We start from the raw sequence: 10214 nt of genomic DNA on the forward strand, positions 1-10214 counted from the left end.
GCACTGCGGGCTCGCTTCGCCGCTTTCACCGCGAGCGAGCCCATCGCCGACACCCCTCTGTTTGAGCCGCGTGTTAAGAAAAAGCGCCGCTCACAGAGGCTTCCTGAACCTGAGCTCAGTGATGTCACGCCGAGCCAGTCTCCGCGTGCTTCACCGCCGCCCTTGTCTTCCCCACCGCCGGTTCAGTTCACTCAGCCGGACCCACACCCCTCTAGCAGAGCGGTGGGCCTTGTGACTTTCGGCGCGTCCGAGGACGATGGGGGAGTAGATGACTCTTTGTCCATCGACGCTAAATCTGACGACTGGCTGGGCTCCACTTTCGACCCCGCCCCGTCGACGCTAACTAACACGAGTGGGCGATCCTCTATGGATACAGAGATTGTCCGCATCCTCTCGAAGGCTGTGGAAGACCTCGGGCTCGATTGGTCTTCTCCCGAAGAACCAACCCGAAGCCGACTGGACGAGTGGTTTCTGCAGGGGCGCCAGCAGGCCCCTCGGCAAAGGCCTTCTCCTTTCTTCCCGGAAGTTCACGACGAACTCACCAAGTCTCCTCTGTGGACGGCGCGAAGGAAAGAGGCTACGAGGGAACGCCGCCCCTCGAGGAGGTCGTGGCCAATCATCTCTGCCCGCCCTCCACCACCGGATGGAAAGCCAAGGCTTCCCACCCCTCGAAGCCCTGCCGCACTACTTCGGCTCTCGCTGGTCGCGCCTACGCCGCCGCCGGCCAAGCAGCGTCAGCGCTTCACTCAATGGCGGTATTTCAAGTGTTCCAAGCCAAGCTTCTCCAATCCCTGGACGAGTCTGGCCCCGAACCCGAAGCCTTCAAGGACCTACGCAGCGCGACTGACATAGCCCTGCGAGCCACGAAGGCCACCGCCCAGTCTATTGGCCGCGCCATGGCTAATTTGACTGTTCTCGAGTGCCATTTGTGGCTGACTCTGACGGAGATGAAAGACGCTGATAAGGCCCCGTTTCTCGACGCGCCTATCTCCACCAGCGGGCTGTTAAAGGTTTCGCCGAACGCTTCACTGTGGCCCAGAACGCTTCACAAGCTATGCGCCATTTCCTGCCTAAACGCTCCAGCTCAAAGCAGAGCAGACAGAGGCCGCCACAGCCGCAGCGGGCTAGAGCAGCCCCCACCGCCTCTCAGCCCGCGCCTCAGACTGACCCTCGACGCCGCCCGCGCTCCAACAACCGCAAGCCGCCTCCTGAGCGACGGGGTCCTCGGCCCAAGATCGTGCTGAACCCTGAGCCTCGAAAGCCTTCCTAGCCACAGGAATGAGAAGAGAGAGTGCGTGTCTCGCAAAAGCCGGACCACTCTCTCTGCAAAATCTCAAACATGACCCAGTCCCCGTACAGGCGGCTGGAAATGTCTATACAGCAGTCAATGGGCCAGTCACAGAGCTCGCTCACCTGCAAACAAACGCCGTTTTTACGGCGACACACAGAAAACACAAAAAGAGTCTTTTTCTGCCTGTATACTAAGGGTTCACATGTCCACAAAGTGTGCATTCCCAGATACTGTCAAAACAGTGCCAAATTCATTCCCAGCTCAGGCTGCACGCCCCATGAATGTAGACCACGTGCCTACGGTCATGTACGCACCACTACACACAAGCACTGTTCACACAGTTATGAATTCATCCCCAGTAAAAGCAGGAAACATTATAAAAGTGACGCATGTGCCTACCACTGTCTATGCACCCCCACTTATAAACACTGTCCCTACAGTGTCAAACACAACCCCAGCTCAGGCTGCGAGTCTTACAGACATAGCGCGCGCTGTTGTAATCACACACGCGCCCATTCACTCAGCTGCTCAGCGCGCGCCGGCGCCTCTGAGAGTTACGAGCTCAGGCAATTCGATGGCCGGGTCCCTACGTCACAGCGGCCCGCCCCTAGCCTGTTTTCAGCCCATATCTGTACACGCAGCGGCATGGGAAAACATTGCAGATATGCCGAAATGGGTGTTGAATATAATAAAACACGGATACTCGCTCCAGTTCGCTCGCAGACCACCGCGTTTTACGACTATGGTCGAGACGAAAGTGAGAAAGGAGTGTTCGCATGTTCTACGCACCGAGGTGCGCAAATTAATAGAAAAGGGCGCTGTGGAAACTGTTTCCCCCTCTATGAGCGGGGCAGGTTTTTACAGCCGCTATTTTCTCGTCCCAAAAAAGGATGGCGGTCTCCGCCCCATCCTAGATCTCAGACACCTGAACAAAGCACTAATGATTCGCTCGTTCAGAATGTTAACAACCAAACATATCCTCGCGCAAGTACGCCCAGGAGATTGGTTTCTCTCAGTGGATCTGAAAGATGCTTACTTTCACATTCCAATAGCGACTCATCACAGGCCTTTTCTGAGATTCGCTTTCGAGGGACAGTCTTACCAGTACACAGTACTTCCGTTTGGCCTGTCCCTGGCTCCCTGTACATTCACGAAATGTATGGATGCAGCACTTTCCCCCTTGAGACGAAGGGGAGTGCGAATACTGAATTATCTCGACGATTGGCTGGTCCTAGCACAATCAGAGAGTCAGTTAATAACACACAGATCTTGGATTATCAGCCATCTAGAATGCCTGGGTCTAAGAATTAATTTTGCAAAAAGTATACTATCTCCCAGCCAGAAGATTTCTTTCCTGGGAATAGTTCTAGACTCGATGCAAATGACAGCTTGTCTCTCATCAGAGCGCGCGCTCACCATCCGGCGCCTTGCAACATCATTCAGGGCGGGCGCGCACGCCCCCGTCAAGCGGTTTCAGAGGATGCTGGGTCTCATGGCCTCAGCATCGGCCGTACTCCAGCTAGGATTGTTGCATATGCGTCCTCTCCAACGCTGGCTCAAGAGCCGCGTCCCTGCTCACGCGTGGCGTTCGGGCCACCTTTTAATCAGAGCGAACCACGGCTGTATAAAAGCCCTGACGCACTGGAAAGCCGCCGACTGGTACCAGTCAGGCGTGAGCCTGGGTGTGAACACAAGGAGAAAGATGATCACAACAGATGCCTCCAAAATAGGTTGGGGGGCCCTTTACGAGGGCAGCCCTGTCTCCGGCTTTTGGTCAAACCCGGAGAAGCGCCTACACATAAACTGTCAGGAGATGAAAGCGGTCGCTTTGGCTCTCAGAGCCCTGCTTCCACATCTAAAAAACGAACACGTCCTGGTCCGAATGGACAACATGACTGTAGTGTCGTACATAAATCACCAGGGTGGACTCAGGTCGAGCTCCATGCATTCAATGGCCAGGAGACTCATCTTATGGTCCCAGCACAATTTGCGCTCGCTGAGAGCAGCGCATGTGCCAGGCACGCTGAACAAAGGGGCAGACATGCAATCCAGAGACAAGATTCTCCCAGGAGAATGGGCTCTCAACCCGCTGACGATTCAGTGGTTATGGAAAATCTTTGGTGAGGCGGAGGTCGACCTCTTTGTCTCCAAGGAGAATGCACACTGCTCTCTTTCCTTCACGAAAAGCACGGACGCGCTCGCCCAGAGCTGGCCGAGCCGCCCCTTATATGCTTTTCCCCCGATCGCGATGCTGCCACAGGTCATCAGTCGGGTCAGAGAGGAGAAAAACGCAGTGCTCCTGATAGCCCCACTCTGGAAGAACCAAACATGGTTTCCAGAATTGATGCAAATGCAATCTGCAGCACGGCCGATTCCACTGAGGCCAGACCTCCTCAGTCAGGCCAGCGGGATGATATTTCATCCCCGCCCCGATCTGTGGGCCCTTCATGCATGGCCCCTCAACGGGTTCCCAGGAACCTCACAAGTGGAGTGCTAAAAACCATTGCTGAGGCGCGGGCGCCCTCCACGAGACGCTTATATGCCCAGAAATGGAAAGTGTTCAGTGACTGGCGTAACGCCGAGGGCCTGAACCCTGAAACATGCGAGATTACGAACGTACTCGCTTTTCTACAAGGGCTTCTGGAGGCGGGCCGCTCCCCCTCCACGCTCAAAGTATATGTGGCGGCCATCACAGCGTCACACGACCCTGTGATGGAACGTCCATTGGGAAGAAACGACCTAATTATTCGTTTCCTAAGGGGCACTAGGAGGATGAACCCTACACGCCCCCCCTCAGTGCCGATCTGGGACCTAGCTACTGTCCTAGACGCTCTTAAAGGGCCCCCGTTCAAACCACTCCGAACCGTGCACCTTAAGCAGCTCTCGCTTAAAACTGCGCTCTTGCTTGCACTCGCCTCGGTCAAGAGAGTGGGCGATCTGCACGCGCTTTCGGCAAGCGCTGCCTGCTTGGAATTCGGACCTATTGACTGCAGGGTGGTCCTTAGGGTGGTCCACCACTCCCTTCAGAGCACAGGTTATCTGCCTAACTGCGCTATCGTCTCCAGCAGACGCTAACCTACTCTGCCCCGTTAGGGCTCTCAGAGTGTATTTGGAGCGTTCTGCCCTATTCAGACAGACAGAACAACTGTTTGTATGCTTTGGAGGCCGTACGAAGGGTTCCGCCGTTTCAAAGCAGAGAATCTCTCACTGGATAGTTGAGGCTATAGCTCTTGCCTATGAAGCCAAGGGACTTCAATGCCCCTGGGGAGTCAAAGCACACTCCACCAGGAGTGTGGCTTCTTCCTGGGCGTGCTCGAGCGGGATACCGATCGAGGATATTTGTGCGACGGCAGGCTGGGCCTCACCGTCCACATTTATCAGGTTTTACAACCTACAGGTCCCGACATTGCATTCCAATGTACTATCAGCATGATGCTAGTAGAACTATGAGTTCGTATCTAGATTATGTATGTGCTTGTGTCACACTGAACGCCTTCTAGTCGCTCTTCACTTTTTTCCCACCTATAAAGCTCGCCTCTGCCGGCTGGTTGGATGATAACTTTGCTTTTTAGCTCAGGCACCTGCCTCTGGCTATCATAAGGCGAAGTTCAGCACGCACGGCATTTTGCATGGTGTTCCCATAGCGTAAGCTACTTACGCAATAGGAGAGACCTCTCGAAAGAGGAGAGGAGGGAACGAGTATTGCGTAAGCTGCCGTGCTTGTGCTTGGTTAGTTTGCTTCAGTCGTTTTAACCTAAAGAACTCTCATGACGGGGCGCCCAATATATAGCTCTTGGTCATGCCCATCTTGGCGGGCTCTGACGCGCGCGGGCGCGAGGCGCGCTCATTGGTCGCGCATTCAGTGTCGCCCCGTCATTGGTTCGAGCAAGTTGCCGCAGCACAGCCAATGACCGAGCTCCTTCGCTCATTGCTGTCTGCTGTGCAGCTGCAATGCGTTTTACATAAAGACTTCAATATTCTCGAGAAAAGGAGTTTTCCCATAGCGTTGGCTACATACGCAATACTCGTTCCCTCCTCTCAGGGAACCGAGGTTACGTTAGTAACCGAGTCGTTTTTATAACCTTTATTTAACCATCTGGAACGGAGAAAAAATTATACCACTTAGCGCCTCTAGTGGACTTTTCACTCGAAAAGTGCAGGGAAACGTACCTGGAGGTACGTATTTCAGGTTTTGCAAAAATGTAGGCAGAGTAGCGTATTTCCAATGAGCCTGGGTTGGGAAAACATATAAGGAGATTAAAACAAAAACACTGGATGGATTTTTATCATTATATGATGGTTGTGTACAGGCACTGCAAACACACATTTCCGTACAATCAACTTGTAGAAGTACATGTACCATTATATGACCCCTTTAACAAAAACTGTTACATCCAAAAATGTATCTAACAGGATGCACCCTATTCTGCCATTGTTTCACCACAACTGTTTTCACTTGAAAGATAGATTGAGAGAACAACAGTATGAAGCAACATAAAAAAAAATCATTAGGCTAGCTAAATCAATTTTTATTACATATTATTTTTGGAGCAGAGTGTAAACTCAATGCATGTACTTAATGCATATGCATTAGTGCAAACTCAATACTTTTACTTCATGCAGTATTAATGTGCAAACACCATGCATTTAAGCACTCAACAATACATTCAATGGAGGCATGCACATTTATAAATATAACGTTACTTGCGTGCAAACCGGTTTCTTGATTCATATGGAATAAACGTAGACGTATGGAAGCCCGTTTCCGCCATAGTTAAGTAAAAAAAAGATTATCTAAGTCATAATAATGAGAAACTTTCTCATAATTATGACTTAGTATCTCATTATATTGTGAAAGTTTCTCATAATTATGACTTAGTATCTCATTAAATTGAGAAAGTTTCTCATAATAATGAGATAAGTCATAATTATGAGAAAGGTTCTCGTAATAATGACTTAAGTATCTCATAATAATGAGAAATTTTCTCATAATAATGACTTAACATCTCATTATTATGAGAAACTTTCTCGTAATAATGACTTAACATCTCATAATCGGGGCCGGATATAGGCATGGGCAAGGAGGGGCAATGCCCCCCCAAATGCCGTGACTGCCCCCCCAAACGTGATGGCATGCAAAGATCCCAAATTTAAAAAATATTTCAAGAAAAATGGTCAGAGTGAGCGCTCTCTGCTCTCTATCCCTCATTCAAAGTAGCTACTGATTGGTAGATACATAGGGAGGGCGTGGCCGCTTCTCCGGCTTGTGGTGAACCTACTGAGCTTCACGTCTCAGTCAGTCACTGCAGAGCGGAGCACGCAGACACACTGTGACAGTGACAAACTTTGCAATGACATTCTTGTCGCAAAAATTATGTTGGAAAAATAATTCAAAAAGACTAATGATGATGAGAACGTAGAGTTTGTAGACCTCTCCACCATTTGCACATATCTACACGGGTATAAGAATGCCTTTCCTCAGCTCCATCGCATGTATGTGACCTCACTTGTGATTGGAATATTATCTGCATCATGCGAGGGCTCTTTCTCCACTTTGTCTCGTGTTCTTACCCCCTTCCGCCGCACTATGCTACATGAGAGAAAAAGAAATTTAGTTGTTCTGGCTCACAAGAAGGCCATAACAACAGGTCTAGATATGGACGCATTTGTTAGGACTTTTGCACAGAAAAGCAGACGACTGATGCTATAATGACTGATATAAGCCATGCTGTGTACAGAGCTAAAGAAATAAAAAAATAAAAAAAAATAAAAAATAAAAAAGATTGAAATAAAAAACGAAAGGACAGACAAGACAGACAGACAGAATAAATAAATAAATAACTAAATAAATGCAGCCTCAACAGGGCACAAGCCAGTGTCCTATTTGTGCCGGTCCCAAGCCCGGGTAAATGCAGAGGGTAGTGTCAGGAAGGGCATCCAACATAAAACCTATAAGACAAATCAAATGCTGATAGCTGATAGCTTTGAGCTGATAGATTAGAGCTGGGTGATGTAGGATTTTTTCATTTCACAATATATTTTTTCATTTCTGGCCATATCGATATATATCACAATATAAATCAAATCACTATATTTGTCAAATTTAAATGTTCCGTTAAATGACTTGCCCCCCCTGATATTCTTCCTGCACCCCCTAGTGGGGCTGGCTGAATCCGGCCCTGCTCATAATAATGAGAAACTTCCTCATAATAATGACTTAACATCTCGTAATAATAAGAAACTTTCTCATAATAATGACTTAGCATCTCGTAATAATGAGAAACTTTCTCGTAATAATGACTTAACATCCCGTAATAATGAGAAACTTGCTCGAAATAATGACTTATTTTCTCGCACCTCTACGCATGCGCAAAGCCGTGGAGCAGAAGGGAGTGCCACGCTAGCGACATCCGCTGGTCAAAGCCGTGTAAATGCATCACAGCAAACATGGCACGCTCTGTAAGTCATAAACATCTTAATTGATATCGTATTGATATCTTCAGATGAACCTGCACATCAAATATCCTAGACGCATCCGCAAAATACGTGATATATTAACAAATATACCCATATATTTTATGAAGATGTTCAGTGGCGTAACTTTGTTATAGAAAGTGGGTGGGACAGGTGTGTGAGTGTGTGTGGGAGGGGGATGGTATATAGTATGGAATATACAATAGTACATTGTGTTGAATTTGTCGTTTAATGAGATCTGATCAGACTATTATCTTTATGTATTTCAATGGTCCAGTGGCAGAACTTATGCCAAGCGTGCCAGAGGTTCTGGGTTCTAATCCACACTAAGTATAGTTCCCCCCCCCCCCCCCCCCCCCCCCCCTCATTAAAACCGATTGTTTATTAGTGGTTGTATATCAAGCAGGGACACGTTTTTTTGTGCATTATGTTTTGTGATTTCACCGTAACGAATAAAGAGTCTCTCTGCAACGGATTGAAGCGTGCGTCCGTATGATTCGTGAAGACTGTGCGCGAGTCACAACAGAACACTGTATCCGCGCCACTGATAGCAGAAGCAACGAGCACTTTGGTCACTTGATTTCAACACATTTCAGATCGCCTCTAATTTAACAAACAAACGAAATGAATGTTCTACTAGAGTTAACTGGAGATGTTTTATTTATTCGTATTGGTACATCAGTGCCGCGAGATGTTTCAAAAGTGGTGGGGACACAATCCACCCTGGCAAAAAGTGGTGGGGACATGCTCCACCCGTCCCACCCGCAAATTACGCCTATGAAGTTGTTACACTTAAACCTAACGAATAAATGTAATAATCCAACTTTAATCTGATAGTTTTGTAAATTCACGTAACACCATCGGTGTGCACAAGCAGGCGTCCTTCGATACATGGTAACCGTCCTGCTTCTGCTTTCCACTTTGACACTTTTTCGTGGGTAAGGAAAAGTATGGAAGATACTGATGATTTTTAATTGATGTTATTTTATGATACTACAGATTGCACTTAGTTCACACTGACTTTAATGAAAACAACTGGTTTGCAGATCGTGCCATGTTTGCTGTGATGCATTTACACGGCTTTGACCAGCGGATGTCGCTAGCGTGGCACTCCCTCTGCTCCACTGCTTTGCGCATGCGTAGAAGTGCGAGAAAATAAGTCATTATTTCGAGAAAGTTTCTCATTATTATGAGATACTTAAGTCATTATTACGAGAATGTTTCTCATAATTATGACTTATTATCTCATTATTATGAGAAACTTTCTTTTTTTTCGTTTTGCTTTTGCACCAAACATACCTTCATAGTTCACCGCTGGGAGCGATGATCTGTCAACCCATGAATCATGAGGAGTCACTGAGAACCAATGAACAAGTGTCTGTGGGTTTTACCTGATCTCTGATAAGTTTTATACATTTGTAGACATTTTATTAGACATTAGTATAATTTAAATAAGGTAGTTACTAGTCTTATTGGCCTGTTTAGCTGAGCCATTCATAGGACAAACAAAACAAACCCTGACAATTGATAAAAGAACACGTTTACACATGATAATCTTATTAGATGATTAGATAATTGCATTTGAAAGATTTCACTTTCAGTTAAAAATTTGCAATAGATTGCAAAAGGTGTTTTTATGCATGTTTGGCCTGGGTTTTTGTTGCAGTTACACTGTTCTGACCACTAGGGGTCACCGGATTGTGGGATTGTTTCGAAGCCTCGGCACAATATCATATTTGATTCAACTGTTTCTGTTTCACAAAGCCTCGATCTGCCCACCACTACCACTAACACAATGAGTGTCAATGAATATCAAAAAAGTCAAAATATAATGTTTTATTTCGTTAATATAAAGCTAAGCTTTAGCTATTACTTCCGTCTCCGTCTTCACCATCAAACTTCAGAAAACTTTGTGCTGTGCTTCCGGTTTAGGAATACACCCTACTAACACAATAAAGGAGTGTTTCTGAATGTTTAAACACTAAACTCTAATATTATATTTAGTTTTTTTTTTTTAAAGACAGCTTACCTGACACAGTTCTCGCTTTCTCCACATCACGTTTCGAAATGGCTCCAGCTTTGCTCATTGGTTGGATATAATATTTGCATATCACGCAGTTCACAAATAGGCTACGTCAAATTTTATGTTTGGTTTACTTAATTTTAACCAAGTTGTAATGCTAGTTTATGTTATTTGCGTTTTTTCTTTCCTTTTACTTTACGCATACACTCATGTTCAACTTTTAATTTACATATTTGCGTTGCATACACTTGAAACGTCCCGGGTTACGTATGTAACCCTAGTTCCCCGAAGGGACGGACGCTGCGTGAAATCGCAGTGGGAACGCCCTCAGCGTGACGCGTCTGAAGCATGAATGAAATCAGTCAATGGAGAGAATGAGCGTACGGCGAGTGACGTCATCGACCAGGAAGCTATAAATATCCCCTG

This window comes from Siphateles boraxobius, unplaced genomic scaffold, assembly GCF_051911475.1.
Source record: "Siphateles boraxobius isolate OS27281-9 unplaced genomic scaffold, OSU_SipBor_1 18, whole genome shotgun sequence".
NCBI classification, from domain to species: Eukaryota; Metazoa; Chordata; class Actinopteri; order Cypriniformes; family Leuciscidae; genus Siphateles; species Siphateles boraxobius.